Source organism: Pongo pygmaeus, chromosome 11 (genome assembly GCF_028885625.2).
Source record: "Pongo pygmaeus isolate AG05252 chromosome 11, NHGRI_mPonPyg2-v2.0_pri, whole genome shotgun sequence".
In the NCBI taxonomy this organism is placed as follows: domain Eukaryota; kingdom Metazoa; phylum Chordata; class Mammalia; order Primates; family Hominidae; genus Pongo; species Pongo pygmaeus.
Window position 1 is genome coordinate 24325934 of NC_072384.2, and position 16352 is coordinate 24342285.

At 52.4% G+C, this 16352-nt stretch overlaps 1 protein-coding gene across 11 annotated transcripts in view; it reads right to left on the reverse strand.

Annotated features, from left to right (window-relative positions):
• Positions 1-16352, reverse strand: part of GLI2 (GLI family zinc finger 2) — a 257249-nt gene that overhangs the window by 156015 nt on the left and 84882 nt on the right. Inside the window, exon 1 of one of the 11 annotated variants that reach the window (XM_063647355.1) lies at positions 15237-15327. The exons of the other annotated variants lie outside the window; for them this stretch is intronic. The gene's annotated coding sequence lies outside the window, so the exon portion shown is untranslated. Of the gene's footprint in view, positions 1-15236; positions 15328-16352 lie in introns of those variants that run through there. 11 annotated transcript variants of the gene reach the window in all.

Genomic DNA, 16352 nt, shown 5'->3' on the forward strand with positions numbered 1-16352 from the left:
GGGCCATGGGATCAGACTACCCCAGTCGGGGCTGCGTTATCACTGACATAGGTTAAAATTGCCAGGACATAGTAATAATATATAGTAAACTGTTAGCCAGTTTGATTATTGCTTTTGAATTCTCTATAAACAGTGCACACTCCTTCCTGTCTGCACCCAGGGCAGAACATCCCCCACCTTGACATGCTACAGACTAAAAACAGCAGAAAAAGTTAAGCTGCATGGAGGTACATGTATTGGTTACATCTTTTTGGTGCGGTTAAAATATGAAATATTTAAATATATATGTATACACACACACACACAAACACACACATACACACACACAAACACACACACACATCTCTTTCTGTGCATATTTGTGTTCTCCAAAGACCAGACACGCCAAGGTAAGATACTTCCAGAGCAAAGTTACATGTAAGGTCAAAACAGATAGTCTGGGCTGACGCGGTGGCTCACACCTGTAATCTCAGCACTTTGGGAAGCTGAGGTGGGCGGATCACCTGAGGTCAGGAGTTGGAGACTAGCCTGGTCAACATGGTGAAACCCCATCTTTTCTAAAAATACAAACATTAGCCAGGTGTGGTGGTGGGCGCCTGTAATCCTAGCTACTCAGGAGGCTGAGGCGGGACAATCTCTGGAACCCAGGAGACGGAGGTTGCACTAAGCCGAGATCGTGCCACTGTACTCTAGCCTGGGTGACAGAGTGAGACTCTGTCTCAAAAAAAAAAAAACCAGTCTGGTGCCTGTGACCGGCTGGGGCCTGGGAGGACTGACGCCTCACCTGAGCAACAGCGGGAGCCAACCTTCCCTAAGGCTACATCTGATCAACTCCCACCAAAGCCTGGTATTGGTTAGGCTCAGCTCCTGGGCAGCTCTGTGGGCAGCTCTGTGGGGAACTGCCTAAGCTTCTTTCCCTGCCTCAGTTTCATTGTACTATCAAATCAGCACAGCAATGCCACTAAAAGACCATTGGCCCCACCCGTACCACCCCCAAATCCTGGTCTTCACTGTTTGATGATCACTTTCTTTCCCTCAGAGAGATTGTGTTTTTTTCAGCTTGGTGTGTTTGTCAAAAACCAGTCAATTTATCAAAATAGTAATGTTTGCTCCAAAAATTATAAGGCTGGCTGGTCACAACTCCACCCAAATGTCACACGCAAACAGTGGAAAACAGTGGAAAGAGTGAGGACCCATGTGGGTTTTGCCCAGAGAACCTGGGGTGCAGAGCCCCTAAAATGCCACATGAGGAGTACACCAGAAGGTCCTTACACACGACCTCTCGGCCTTGGAACCAGAACAACACCAGGATCATGCCTTGTGCATAAACCCCCACAGAAAGTTAGTGATGACTTGGATGACACGGTAGTCATCACTGCAGGGGGACACAGGCATCTGAAACCGGGTGCAAAAGAAATCCAGGAAAAGGTCTGTGAGCAAAGGGGTCTGCAAGAACCCAGACCCCATCTCACAGCTCCTGATGATTGGTATTAACTCTACTTTCTTGTTTTCTGTGTTTCTGATGCTCTCACATCTGGGGCTTCGATGACTGACGGAAGGCAGCCCCTCCCAAGGCTGGCTGAGTGACAGCAAAGCACTCACCTAGGAGTGAGCCTTTTCATGTGCAAACCAACTGATCCAGAGTCCGTACTCCAAACCATCTCCTCTACCTGGCTCTACACTCTGGGAGGCCAGATGCCTCTGCTCTAACACCCCAGGGCCAGGCCTCAGACAAAAAGCGATGGCCCCTATGGCCCAGAGACTGCTAGAATCATTCAAACCGGCCAACCCTAAGCTTCTGGCCCTGCCTTGCCAGCCCTTCCACAAAAACCAATGAAACCTCCTTCCCATGCTCTCCCCTCGATCCCTCACTGACTGACCCTGATGCTTCCCCAAGTAGTCCTGTATGGTGTGGGGTGTCCCCCCGCTGGGAAGTGTGAATAACAAATCATCTTTTCAATGGCAACTCTCCCCTGCTCTACTGGCCTCACCATACCTGAATCATGCTAAAACCTGCATTTGAAAACATTTTTGTACATTGTGCAGAGGATGCTGAGCAAGATGATGTGGCTGGGGTGGGGGGGACTGAGCACCCCCAGAGCTGTGCAGCAGCATCACAGGTTACTTTGAAGCCAGACTGAGAGTTAGGCCAGTGTGCTGTGAGCTCTGACTTCAGCTGAGCCAGACAAGCCAATGACAGACCCACTAGGTGTTACTTTGCAAGTTTAAGAACTGCACTAAGATGACTTTGAAGGCTTGCGGATTGGTTTCCAGCTGAATTTTAAAACTGGGCTTGTGGGTTCTACTGAAAACAAATCTTAAGTTCAAATGCTGAATGTCCCTAAATGGCCTCCATGTTTCCTGCCAGTTAGCAGGTTTGGGGAGCTAAAGGATGCTCCCAGCCCAGGAGTCTTGGCAGTCCTGTTGATGACCAGAAGCGTGGCAGGAGCTGACCTCGGTGGTGGGAGGTGGCTGTTGTGATGTCTGAACACCAAAGTCCATGGAGAGCCAAAATCTCTGTGGGTAGCTGCACATTTGAGGGGTCTGCTCATCCAAGGTTGGGGGATGACGCCTCCAATCATGACAGCCCTGCAAAGGCAGCCTGATTCTTTGGGTGCTCTAGATGGGGAAACAGGTCTCAGAGAGGTGCAGTGCCTTGCCCAGGGTCACACAGCCAGGGCACAGAGATGTAAGAGGCAGGCCCAGGCCTGTTGAGCTGATTCCCAGAACTTGGTATAGATCCCATGTTCTGGCCCCATTGCAGACCCTCACCTAGCTCAGGGAGGGAGCAGGCTGCCCTCTGCAGGGGGAATGTTCCTGGGGTTCACAGCCCTTAGGAACCCTCGCCAAATGCCAGGCCCCCAGCTATACTGCCTCTGGCCCTGAGAATCCGCAACAGGTAAACACCATCTCATAGGCCCTGGAGGCCTTAGGCACAAGCCGAGGAGGAAAGAAAAGGAGCTAGGGCAGGGAAAGGAAATGCAGGAGGGGGACAGAGAGAAAGGCAAAGGCGAGAAGAAGAAAATGAAGGAGGCCAGGAGGTGGGCTGGGAGAGGACAAGTCCCAGAGCAATCCAGGCTGGTAAGAGGCCATGGGCAGCCATGTCCCTGGCTCCAGGCCCCAAGTCTCCATGTCTGACCTGGTCCCTGAGCACACCCTAGTACACCCCATCCTTCAGGCAGGAAGGTCCTTTCCAGCTGTTCTTGGCCAGCACCCGGCTGAGGAAGGGTCTCAGAGAGGAAAGAGACTAGCAGAGCCCCTGAGCCACCTGCTGCTGCCCTGTGGAGGACCAGCCCTTCCCTGGTCTGTTGCCACCTAACAGCCCACCCGTCCTCTTGAAGACTCCATGGCCTGAGGCTCAGGGAGTGAAGTGACCTGCCCATCACACAGCCTGCAGGGAAACAGCTACCTTCCAGCCCAGCTTTGTCTCTTCTCAAAGGAGAAAGTCACAGATTTTCTCATTGCCCGAACACACTCCAAAAGAGTCACAGCCAGCCTCACCCCGGGCAGAAGCAGCAGTCCCAATGGGCCTGAGGTCTGCTCAGCCCTGGGCTGGGGCTGGGAGAGGGACATATTGTTCCCTTACAAGGGCCCGACTGTGCCTAGAGGAGAAGCAAGCGAGGTTTAGAGTTCTCCGCCACACAGGGATGACTGACCCATGCCCAGGCTCAGGCCACATCAGGAAGGGGCACAGCCTGGGCCTCAGCCCCAGGCCCTGCTGCCCGGGTCAGCCTGGTGCCACCCCCTGCCTCAGGCAGCCTCTGCAACCCTTCCTAGAGCCTTCTTTCTTCTCTCTGCCATCTGTCTAAAATTCTGGGTCTGTGGGGTAGGGTGATGGGGTTCTGGGTACTTCATTTTCAAGATGTTGACCCCAGGTCTCCTGGGTATAAGCCCCAGCACTTGCCAGGGGCAGCCAGGGTGCACATTCAAGACCGACAAGCTCTTAAGACACGGAGACGAAGTGCTCAGTGGCCGGGGCTCTGACTCCTTGTGGGACCAGATGGTGCACCCTGTGCCAGGTGGGCATGGACTGGGGCCCCAATCCACGCTGATTCCTCTCCACCAAGCAAGTACCATGCTGTGTACCTGGTGTTTATTGCTGATTGAAAGAACAAACCAAGAATCACCCCGCCTTGTGGTGCCCCATATGGGAAGCGATGGGTGGGCAGCAGACACAGCCCAGCGTAGGTAATCCCACTGGCACTCCAGCCCCTGAGACTAAGTGATAATCTTTGAGACAGCCCTGTCACTAGTGCCATTGATTTCATCCTTACTCCACACAGGTACTTTGTGAGCATGACCTCACTGAATCCTCACAACAACCCATGGACAAATGCAGAAACTGAGGCCTGGAGAGTTGGGTGAGTTGGTAAGAATCAGAGCTGGATTTAAAGCCACGCTCCCAGCCACCAGACCAGGAGGCGCCTCCCTTCCTACAGACTGGGACAATAACCTGCACCACCGGGAGCTGTGTGACAACCAGAGATAGCACACACAAAGCTCCCTTCACAGGCCCAGAGCACTGACACTACTCTCAAAATGGAATCTACTATTTTACTGACTATCCCCAACCATAACAAGGAATCAAGTACTCTGAGCCTGGCTTTTATTTTCCTGGGTGTGAGCTGTCCTGCTTGTGGCCTGTCACTCAGGAAAACACAGGGGCCCTCTGGCCTGGCATCAGCATCCCAGTGGATGCTCCAGCTGCCCCTGGACAACCTGTCCCCACACTGTGAGCCCTGTAACCTCCAAGGAGGCCTGGTGCCCACAGCAGAGGACCCTCCACTGTGAGGGTTTTCTTTGGGAGGAGCAATTGCCAATTGCCAGGTTAGTACAATTATCAAGTGCTGGACTGAATGCACCGGAATAACTTCAAGTCTTTCCAAGATGCCTTTGGCAGAAGAAGGGCCAGGCATCGGGACAGGGCCAACCTCCCAGCTGGGAGCAACCTTGGTGTGCAGAGACAGACAAGGAAAGGGAACAGAGAGACAAACATGGAGAATGACACAGAAAGAGAGAGAATGACAGAAACAGAGAGAGAGACAGGCAGAGCTGAAACCGAGGACCAAATGAGGGAAACAGAATGACAGGAAAACAAAGAGACAAAACAGGCAACAAAAAGAGACAGAGAGAGATATGGAGGCAGAGTGAAACCAGGACACAGAGACAGAAGACGCAGAGACACAGAAAGATCCAGGACAGGGACGAAGTGAGAGAAACAGAATGACAGAGAGGAGAGGGACAGACAAAGAAACAGTGAGAGAGACAATAACAAAGTCAGAGAAGGACAGAGAGAACCAGAGAAATGAGGCAGAGAGAGTCACCCAGAAAACAGAGGGAACATGGTGGGGACCAGGACGGGCAGGGAGTCTCACAGGTCCAGCCATGAGGTTCTGGGAAGGGCACTCCCCCAGCCACCTGCACATTCTCCGGAGGGCTCACACTCCCTGCCCTCCCCTGCCCTGCCGGAGCCCCAACAGACAGGCCCCTGTCCCTGCTCTGCCCTGAGCTCAGGCAGCCCAAGAGGCTGCTGTTTGGGGAACACATTACCAGCATGTGCTGCTCTTCCCATGGATGGACGTGGGGCCTGGAGGGCATCCGTGTATGTCCGTGTGTGTCTGTGCCCACTTCTCCATACACACCAGCAGGAGCATGAACACAAACCCACACACACACAGGCTTGGCAAGCAGGCTGCCCCGGCAGGGCCAACCTCCTCCTCTACTCACCCTGTGCCCTAGACTGAGGGCCCCCTATGTGCCAGGCACTGTGCCCACAGGGCTAGGGCACAGTCAGAATGCAGGGGGCACAGTGAGACCCTCTGAGGGCAGAGGGAGCTAGGCCAAGGCCACTTAAACAAACAGGAAGGCAAGGAGGGGCTCAAGATACGACCCAGTGATGGCACTGCACGGTGCAGGTGGCTGCACCAGGAGCCCACCCAGCGCTCACCTCGTGGGATGGCAGGTACTCAGACTGGGGGGCAGAGCGGGCCCAGGGTCTTGTGGCCGGTTAGAAAGACCACCTCCACCAGACTCCCACTCACTCAGCAGCACACTCTGACTTCCAAGCCTGCTACACTTTTCATCCAAGGCACTTCTGCTCAAAAGCCACCTCTTCTAAGCAAACTTTACACACACATGTGCATATATACACACACACACACACACACAGGCACACCTGCCCTTAGCAAAACATGCGCCCCCTCCCCTCTGAATGCCTAGCACAGTGCTGACTCAAAGGGACCAGAACTTGCTTGCAGAACTTACATGAACTCAGCCCTGCATTTCGCTCTGAGTGTCCCCAGCCCTGAGAACTGGGGAAGGTGCCCCATGAAGGAAGGGGTCCTGGCCAGGAAGCAGGATCTCAAGGCCCAACAGCCCCTCCTGCAGCCACCCTGGTGGACACAGTCCCCTTCTCCCAGGCCCGGGCCCACAGCTCCAACCAAGTCAGCACTTGGAGAAGGGATGGGACACCAGCATTATGGATTGATTGGTGATAATAATGACGATATCAGCCAACTCAGATGAGAGCCTCCTGGGAAACAGCTATTAGGCCCAGCCTTATTTATTCCTCAGATGTACCCTATGAGGTCAACTCTTCATTATCACCACCTAGAGATGGGAAACTGAGGCTGGGGGAACTCCTTCTACTTGAATGTCACACAGCTGGTAAGTGGCTGGGCTGGGGCTCAGCCCTAGCACTGTCCAACTCCTGGGCCTGCGATCTTAATCATGACACTACCTTTGAGCTAAGTCAGCCTCAGAAAGACATTAGCCCTGATCAGAAACTTAAGACACTCATAATGTGCGCACTCTGTAAATGATGTGGAAAGAGATCGTTTATGGAAGTACTAACATGCTCTGAGGCATACTGCCCGTGGGGCTCTATGTCCCTGTGTATCTGTGACTGTGTGACTGCAGGCCTGTGCATGTGAATGTGTGGATGTGTGTATAAGTGTATGAAGGGTGCGTGTGGGTGTTGGGTGTGCACGTGGTGATGGTGTGTGTAACAGTGAGTACGTGCATGGGTGCAGGTGTGTGGCTGTCCTTGTGTGCATGCATGCATACGTATGTGACTGTGAGCATGTGGTGTGTAAGTATGAGTGACAGCATGTCATTGTGGGTGACAGAGTGTGTCAGTGTGCAGGAGCAAGTGCTGTGTGTTTCTTCCAAGAGCCCTGGGCCCAGCTTCAGCATGGTGGGGCAAGGAAGACCTTTCAGAGAAATTGTGAGGAATAGTGGCTGTGGATGATCTTTTTTTTTTTTTTTTTTTTTTTTTTTTTTTTTTTTTTTTTTTTGGAGTTGGAAGTCACAGCCTCAGCAGAGAATCCATTTTAGTAACAAGAGAAATGGAATGACGTGGCAAATTATAGTGTCTGACCAAATAAATTATTCCTTTCATTTTACCGTTTTGTTTGGAGGACAGCTTTAAACCTCATCCTCAAGCATACTGAGCAAGTGCTTACTGAGCGGATTCGGCTGTAATTAATATGAATTTAACTTTCTTTTCTTTCCCAAGGCACTGAACTGGAGGAGAAACAGGGCAGGGCAGATTCCTCCGGGCTGTGGGTTGGGTGAAGGTTTAATAGCTTCACAGACCTGTGCAAGCTGCAAGGGCAAAAGGGAGAGGAAAAATATAAAACCTTTAATTGCTACTTCCCAAAATAACCTCAGTCCGCCTGTAATAAGCTTATGCTGGATTTTGATTCTTTTCACAGAGGAGAAGAAAAATCAGATTTAAATTTCTAAAGCCAACATATTTTCCACAGGTTCCACCCTCAGCGTCTGTCTGGGGTTGAGAGCTCGAATGTCCTAGGAGTCTCCGGGCAGGGGCTCAGACAAGAGGCTGGCCTCACAGGTGCTTTCTCTGGTGAGAGAGGGGGCAGAACTAACCAACATTTCCTCAGAGAAGCCACCTGGCCCAGGGGCCTTGGCCCAGCAAGCTGCTCTCATGCATAAAGAGGGCACTGAACCAGGGGGTGACACACTGGTCATCAATGGTGGTGGAACCAGGAAGACCCAAGGTTCATGGAAGCTTTAGAAGTCCCTGGGTGTTTAGACCTGCTCCCCAGGTTCTCTTGAATAATTTCATTTTCTAAACTTGTAGGAAAATATACAAAACATAAAATGTACCATTTCCATGCCTTTTAAGTGTACAATTCAGAGGCATTGAGTACATTCACGTTGTTCCGCAACCATCACGACCATCCATCTCCAGAGGTTTTTCATCTTCCCAAATTGAAATTCTGCACCCATTCAACATGAACTCCTCACTCCTTTCTCCCTCCAGCCCCTGGCAACCACAACTCTACTTTCTGTCTCTATGATTCTGACCACTCTAGGGACCGCGTATAAGTGGAATAAAACAGTGTATGTCCTTTTGTGACTGGCTTATTTCACTTAGCATAATGTCCTCAAGGTTCATCTGTGCTGTGTCTGAATGTCCTTCCTTTTTAAGGCGGCAGAACAGCTGTTTGTATCAAGCACCACATTTTGTTTATTCATTAATCCATCAATGGCCACTTGGGTTGTTTCCACTTTTTGGCTATTGTGAATAAGGCTGCTATGAACATGGGTGTGCAAATATCTCTTCAAGACCCTACTTTCAACTTTTTTGAGTCTAAATCCAAAAGTAGAATTGCTGGATTGTAAGGTAGTTCTGTTTCATTTTTCAAGGAACTCCCATACTGTCTTCCAAAGTGGCTGCACTATTTCACATTCCCACCAGCAGTGCACAAGGAGGCCAACTTCTCCACATCCTCACCAGCACCTGTTCTGTTTTCTGAGTGTTTTTCTTAATAGTAGCCATCCTATTCACACAGTGGGTATGAATCCCCACTGACTCTTCATCACCCGCTCACAGGCAGAGGCACTACTTAGAGACGCCAGGCTCACCACTTAGCAAGAAGCATATCAGCAGACACTTGGGTTTGGCTGTGCCAACTCCACTGTCCTAGAAGAAGACAGCCACGGGCCTGGGCAACACAGTCATATGTTTGTGCTTCTGGGCTGGCTCTGAGGGAAGCCTAGAGGTCCCTGAAGCACTCATCTGGTCATGGATTTAGTCAACAAACCACTGGCATGGGCAGTGCCAGGCCCTGTTCTAAGAGCTAGGGACACAGCGGTCCCTCATGGACCCATGGGAGTCACCACACAGTGAAAGCGAAATGGTGGGAGCCCCACTTGTCCTGGGAGCCGCCAGTGGTTATGTGTGGCTGGGGTGTGGGGAGATGCGGCAGGCTGGGAAGTCACTATGGAGAATGTGCCAGCATTTGAAGGGGAGACAGAGGAAGCAGCAGCAGAGGGAGGGGGCTGGCTGGGTTCTGGGCCTGTGCATGAAAACTGTGTATGTAAACATCAGAAGCTGAATAAAAACTCCAGCTCTGGAGCCTGCAGTACAGGAGGCACAAGGAAATGTAAACAGACAGGACGGCAGACCCTCACGCCCAACCTGGCTCTGGCACATTCAGACTGGGACAAGGGCACCGCTTCAGCTGCATGCACTCAGCCCCTCTCTGTCTCAGCTTCTCCCCTCTCTCCTCCACACTGAACTTGCTAAGTTGGGTGCATGCAGATGCATGCCAGCCACAGCTCCCTCCCACCCCACCCAGCCAGGTTGGAAGCATCGCAGCTGTCTCTGGACAGAGCCTGGCCATGGCCCAACACTCTGCTCTCTCATAACAAAGGCGGCCGTCACCAGGCAGCCTCCCATCATGCCCAGCAGTAGGGGCCTGTGGTGTTCTCACCTAGCATCCTATCCCTCCCTGGGACACTGCTGGGCCACAGCTGGAGTGCAAAGCTCTGAGCAGCCAAGGCTTGTGCAAGGCCATCTGCGAACCAGCAGCCACAGGAAGGAGCGCTCCTGTGATCCCTGGCCAGATTATCCAAACATCTCCTGGCCTTGGGGCTCAGCCCTGGGGGCAGGGGTAAGACTTGTCAGAAGACACCCACAGGGATCTGATGTCTGCAGGAAACACCAGGAAGGGGACATGGAGGGAGGGCTGTCATCAAGGCAGGCTTCCTGGAAGGAGCAGGCAAAGGACAGGCATCTGGGCAGAAGGAGCTCACAGCCAGGTGCACACTCACAGTCAGGTGCACACACAGTCCGGTGCACGCTCACAGCCAGGTGCACACTCAAGTCCGGTGCACGCTCACAGCCAGGTGCATGCTTACAGTCCAGCACACACTCACAGCCAGGAGCACACTCACAGCCAGAAGCACACTCCTTACAGCTAGGCACACACTCACAGCCAGGTGCACACCCAGGTCACACTCACAGCCAGGTGCACACTCACAGCCAGAAGCACACTCCTCACAGCTAGGCACACATTCACGGCCAGGTGCACACTCACAGCCAGGTCACACTCACAGCCAGCAGCATGCTCCTTATAGCCAGGTGCACACTCACACCCAGGTGCACTCACAGCTAGGCACACACTCACAGTCCAGCACACACTCACAGCCAGGTGAGGCTGTTTTAATGTGAGGGCAGTGAGTGGCTGCACAGGTGGACAGTGCCAGGCCTTCCTTGAGCTTTATCATGTATTTGTAAAACCTGAGTGATAAATGGGCTCCTTAAACAGGAATGCATTCTTTCAGATTCTAAGTACTTGCTTCAATTCTCCCAAAACTCCCAAAACATGGCAGTACCAATGGCTATGAGAAATATCATGGGGGCCAGGCACAATGGCTCACACCTGTAATCCCAGGACTTTGGGAGGGGGACCACTTGAGGTCAGGAGTTCGAGACAAGCCTGGGCAACATGTTGAAACCCTGTCTCTATAAAAAATACAAAAATAAGCCAGGTGTGATGGCAGGCACCTGTAGTCCCAGCTACTTGGGAGGGTGAGGTGGGAGGATTGCTTGAACCCGGGTGGTTGAGGCTACAGTGGGCCATGATTGTGTCACCACACTCCAGCCTGAGCAACTGAGCGATAACCTGTCTCAAGACAAAACAACAACAACAAAGAAATGCCATGGGGACATCCTTTGTCAGGTGTGTCACTGACAAGGGAGTTCAGGTCCTCATGTCCCACTTGGTAGGAACATCAGGCTGTGGGAACACCTTATCTCAAAGCAAGGCCCTCAGGACAGGCTTACATCCTCAAAGACCAGCTGTGTCATTTGGGGTAAATGACTTACCCTCTCTGACCTCCTCAGAGTCAGTTTGACAGGTGCTGGTGTAGACCCAAAGGGGACCCAAAGGGCCTTACAGCCAGAGATGGAGCAAGGGGCAGTGGCTAATGACTAGTACCTGGAGGGACACTCTGGAGCCACCGTTTTGCCATCTCTGAGCCCCAGCGCTCGTGAGGGTGGGCCTGAGGATCACCAGCTTCCCGGGGTAGCGAGGGACAATCACATGTGTCAGGGTGGGGGCCCACACCCCTGTAAGGGGAAAGGGAGCTACCAGAGCACCACTCCACACAGTCCCCCTGGCCAAGGGGCAAACTGGTAACAGTCAAGGTCGACACAGTGAGTAAATTTTTTGCTACCTTCCTCTTCCTCCCTGTCTATTCCCCTAGTTGCCTTCCCCAAAGGACAGCCCTCCACTCAGCCTTCACAGGGTCTTTATCTCCTCCACCAGCTACGTGATGCGGGGTAAGTGACTTAGCTTCTCCGAACCTGGGTTCCACTGGTGCTTTAGCTGCTATACTGCCTTCCACTGCTACAAAGTCATCCCAACGGAATCTACCCAAGATATGAACGTTTAGATCTCCAGAGCAGACAAATCAGAAAAGCCTGGTTTTTTCTTTGTTAAATAAAGTTAATTCACCATAGAATTCCATTAATTAATGAACTGCCTTTATGCCCATAAAATATGAATAATTTTGGTCCATGCATGGTTTTACAGGAATACGGCAAATTACACAGTGACGTGGAAGGGCAGGGCCACCAGGAATGTGAACCCTTTTGTGGGTGCAGAAAGGAAACTCCTCCCTTGGCCTGCATGGTACTGCGCCTTCGCCCAGGCCTATTGGAATCCCACAGGGCTTCACTTCCGCACATGCCACAAGCTCCCAGGGAGTGGCTCCATCTGCCCAGAGACATCCCCGGGACTCCACCCTGAGGCCCAGCTCTCCTCTCCACAGCCCACAGCCGAGAGATCTTCCCATAAAAGAATCGGGGAAGGATTCCGATCCCTGCCTTCCAATGCTAGGCATTCCATAGACGTCCCCAGGCTACCCACTTCTGTGTGCTCCCCACATCCCACAGCAAAACTGCTATAAGAGGGCAGATCAGAAAGAATGTGACATCACCCTGTCATCCTCTCCCACTAGCAGCTCGAGCCCGAATGCTCCGTGGTGTTAAAGCACACTTCAGCATGTACTAGGCAAGAGATGTCCCTCTCTGCCTCCTCCACACCTGCCCAGGGACTAGAACCTGCACCCAGAATCGTGGATTTACTTAGTGATGGGGGGAATTCTCCCCCCAGCCCCACATACAACTCCAGTCCCTTCCCCCAACCCTATGGCTAAATTTATAGATTTGGGATTGCTGTAAATTATAATGCAATTATATCACGCCGGGGGCAGCTTCCCATGGCAGAAATTAAAAAGCAATTCAGGTAAATGATCTTTAGCTACAGTGGAGCGTCCCCGCAGAACTCATTAAGTCCAGGGACCAAACAGCATACCAAAGACAGTGTGCGGCCGCTGCATGTCAAACACAGCCTCACCTGGGAAACACACAGCCGGGTGGCGGGGGTGCAGGGGGCGGGAGCAGGTTCCCTGTTGGGATGTCCTTCATCTGCCTCTCACATCCGCCTCTGTGCACACCTGTCCAGGTGTCTCCTCCAATGCCCCCTCAGCCTCCCAGTCCTAGACCACCCCTGCAAGATGCCCCTTAGAGAAGGAAACTCAAGGTTGCCCGACGAAGAGCTAGGGTAAGGGGCAGAAGATGGGTTCAGAGTGTACTGAAAATAAAATCAGATGGGAAATTTGCCATTTGAGTTGCATTCGTACCATTTCCTCTGAAGCTTTGAATTTCAAAAGCCCAGGGAGTTATTTTTATGTGTTTTGTTGTTGTATTTTAACGTCCTTAATTGAACCTTCCATTGGAAGGAAAGTATGGCATGGAAAGAAAGAACTGGAAAGAAACACACTAACATGTGAGTGAGGGTCATCCTTGGGAGGTGGAATCGGGGAAGAACATAATGATATGTTCACTGGGCTTTTCCATAGTCATCACATTTTCAATCACTTTAATAATCAGAAAAATAGTAAACAGGTGATTTGCGGAGGCACTTCCATTTGCTGTCGTTCTGACCTTCAGCCACATGCAAAGGGGTGGAATGGGGACAGCACCATCTCTCTTGGTATTAATTGTGTCAAGTTCATGCAAGGACCCTGTGAGGGTCAGGATTCAGGGGATACAAAGGTTCTGGAGCCTTAGGGCCCATCGGGCTGTTTCCTAACACGCTTCTGAAAAGGTCATTTTGTCCCTGTCCCTTGAGCTGCACCCGCTGTGCAGGGCACTATGCCCATAGCACACTGCCGGGTCCAGGGACCACAAGAAGGCTGCTCTAACTCCAGAGACACTTTGTTGAGTTTGTCACCTTCCAGACACTGTTCAGTGCTTCGCTGATAACAGCTCACTCAACCCTTGTAACAATCTTTGCACCCGAAAGGATGCTGCACAGACAAGAACTCCAAGGCCACAAGAGTTCACAGCCTTGCTCTAGGTCTCGTCCAGCTGTCACTGGCATAGCAGGAACATGAACTCGGCCCACCGCCCGGTCTTAGCCACCACAGCCTCATCTCCATGTCAGAGGTGTGGAACACAGCAAAGGCCAGTTGACAAGCAACCTGGTGGCATCCCCAGTGCCACTTTCTCCCATCCCCTGTGGAGTCAAAGGCAAACAGGAACACATAGTGGGGGCCTCGGGTGGCAGCCCAGCCCAGGGGAAAGGAGGCTCGGTGTGACCCACCCCACTGCCATCCAGCTGGGCGGCTCTGGTGAAGAGCCTCAGCATCCCCATCTGTAAAATGGGGTTGCACCTGCCTCTGGGGGTCGCAGCACAGGCTTAGGCAACCTCGTAAAGCACTGGTTGGGGCAAAAGGGAAAAGAGGGTCTTTCTGAGTCAATGTAATAGTCCCCAAGTCTATAGTTCCCAAGTCTATGCACAGGCACCTCCCCTCTGTTTATTAGAAAGACGAGAGGGTGAGGAAGGGCAGTGGACCAGGCTTACTGGTCACCAGGTGTCCCACTGAGAGTGCAGGTCCCCTCCCCAGGGCCCACCAGGCTCTCTCTTCCTCATCCTCACATCTGATGAGGCTAGGCCAGGAGCTGGTTTACAAGCCCATCCGAGGATTTGACAGTCTCGGCCAGAACGAGACCAAACTCCCTCCTCAATGCTGAGCTCCCCTTCTCTACCGCCCATAAACGTCCTCCGGTTCTGCTATTTCTTTCACAGTAGAAGTTCACCCAATGTTCTGCTCAGCTGAGCCACGGGCCCATCCCTAATTTGGACATTTTTCTCCCAACATCCAGTCAAATAGGAAAACAGATCACAAACCAGGCCCTTGCTTGTCCTAGTAAACTCTATCCATGAAGCCTAGGGGCCAAGAACCCTCCTGGCGCATCTGCACCTTTACAACTCGAGAGAACCTCCCCCGCACAGAGGCCCCAGGAAACACTGTCCCTATCAGGTCCTGGTGGCTGCGAGCTCGGCCGCCCACGCAAGACAGGCTGCCGGTCAGGGAGGAGCAGATCATCCCAGGCTTAGTGTTCTGGGCCCTGAAAATACTTTTTGCATTTCCTCGAGGAGGGGGGCGGGTCGGCCTTGGCAAGGCATCTGAAACCAAGGAGAGGCCACACACTAGTTACTGAGTCGGCACATGGCAAGCCCTTCAAAACGCCTCCTGGTCACAGACAGATGAGAAAACATGTTCTTAAGCCACCTCAGCAAAGTGCTCCTCTGGCCACTCAAGACTGCACCCCGAGTGGCATAGAGAACCCCTGGAAGATGCAGTGTGGCCCATGTCTGCCTGCTCTGTGGCCACTGGAACACTTGAGTGTTTGTTTAAAGAAGTCAGTCCCCTTCCCACCAGAAAAAAAGCTACCCTCTCCAGCGCTCACTCTTTCCTTCTCCACTGAAGTTTTTGCCACAGCAGAAGGCTAACTCTCACAAAGAGAAGAAACACAGACACACAGGGTGTGCACACACGTCCACACACTGGCGTGGCCAGCAGCCGTCCCCGCAGGGTGTCCGGAGCCCACACATCCACAGCCAGCCTACCTGGGGGTTGCTGGGGCAGGGTCCCAGGCCAGGAGCCCACCCCCGGAGTGCCTCAAGGCAGCTCTCCACCTCCTCCTGCCACCAGCTTCTTTGCCGCCAGCATCAGCCTCTGACGTTACTGCCTGGAGGGGGGGAACTAATGCTCACCAGCTGGCTTGGTGATTTAACCCTCTCGGCTTCCAGGGAACTCCGGCGTCCAACTGGATGAAAGTGCACAGTCCCCCTAACAGGGGCCCCTGAGCAAATACGAGGGCGACAGCTGAGAGTTTAGACTCGGCAAGAAAGCAAAGCCTGGGATGGCTGAGAGGAGGAGAAATTGGCCCCCAAACCCACATTCGCTCCACTGTCCTGATTTTAAGGGAGCCAGAGAGAACTATCTTAGCTAAGAGAAAACCAGACAGAGGGCAAAAGGGACCAGCCTGGACCTTTCCTTCACTTGCCTTCATCAGCATCAGTCTTTCTAGGGGTGGATGCCTCAGTAGATGCTGCTGGAGGTTTTCTCCAGCAAAGTGGCCAACCGTCTCCAGGTTCCCATGGCCTTGGCAGCTGGCCATCCTGTTGCCTGTGCTCGTATTCTGTTCTCTGGGCCCCACTTTTCTGCCTAGTGAACCCATATTCATCCCTCAAGACCCAGCTAAGGCTGGGTCTGGCCTCCTCCAAGAAGTCTTCCCTATCTCTCTTCCCCCAGAAGCAGGATGAAGTATCTGGAAATGACTTCTCTTGGAGTCGTTACCACACTAAGATGCTGTCCTTGCACTGATCAGTCCTTCTTCTTAGCCAGTGAGCTCCCTGGGGGCTTGGCCAGTGGGGTATTTGCCCCAGCATAAGGGACTGGTACAGTAACTGGTAAATGCCTGCAAGCAGATGAATAAACTGCCTGTGGCAAAGTCCTTCAGATTTCCGATTCTTGAAAACAAGGCTCAGGTTATAGAATTCTCTGTGCCTGCCATTGGCTTTCAGCTGCTAAAGGAGGAATGGCAAAGGAAGATTAAAAAGGAGGGTGGATAGAAAATACAAAAACCGGTGGGTTGCAGTGACTCACGTCTGCAATCCCAGCACTTTAGGAGGCTGAGGCGGGCAGATCACCTGAGGTCAGGAGTTCGAGACCAGCCTGGC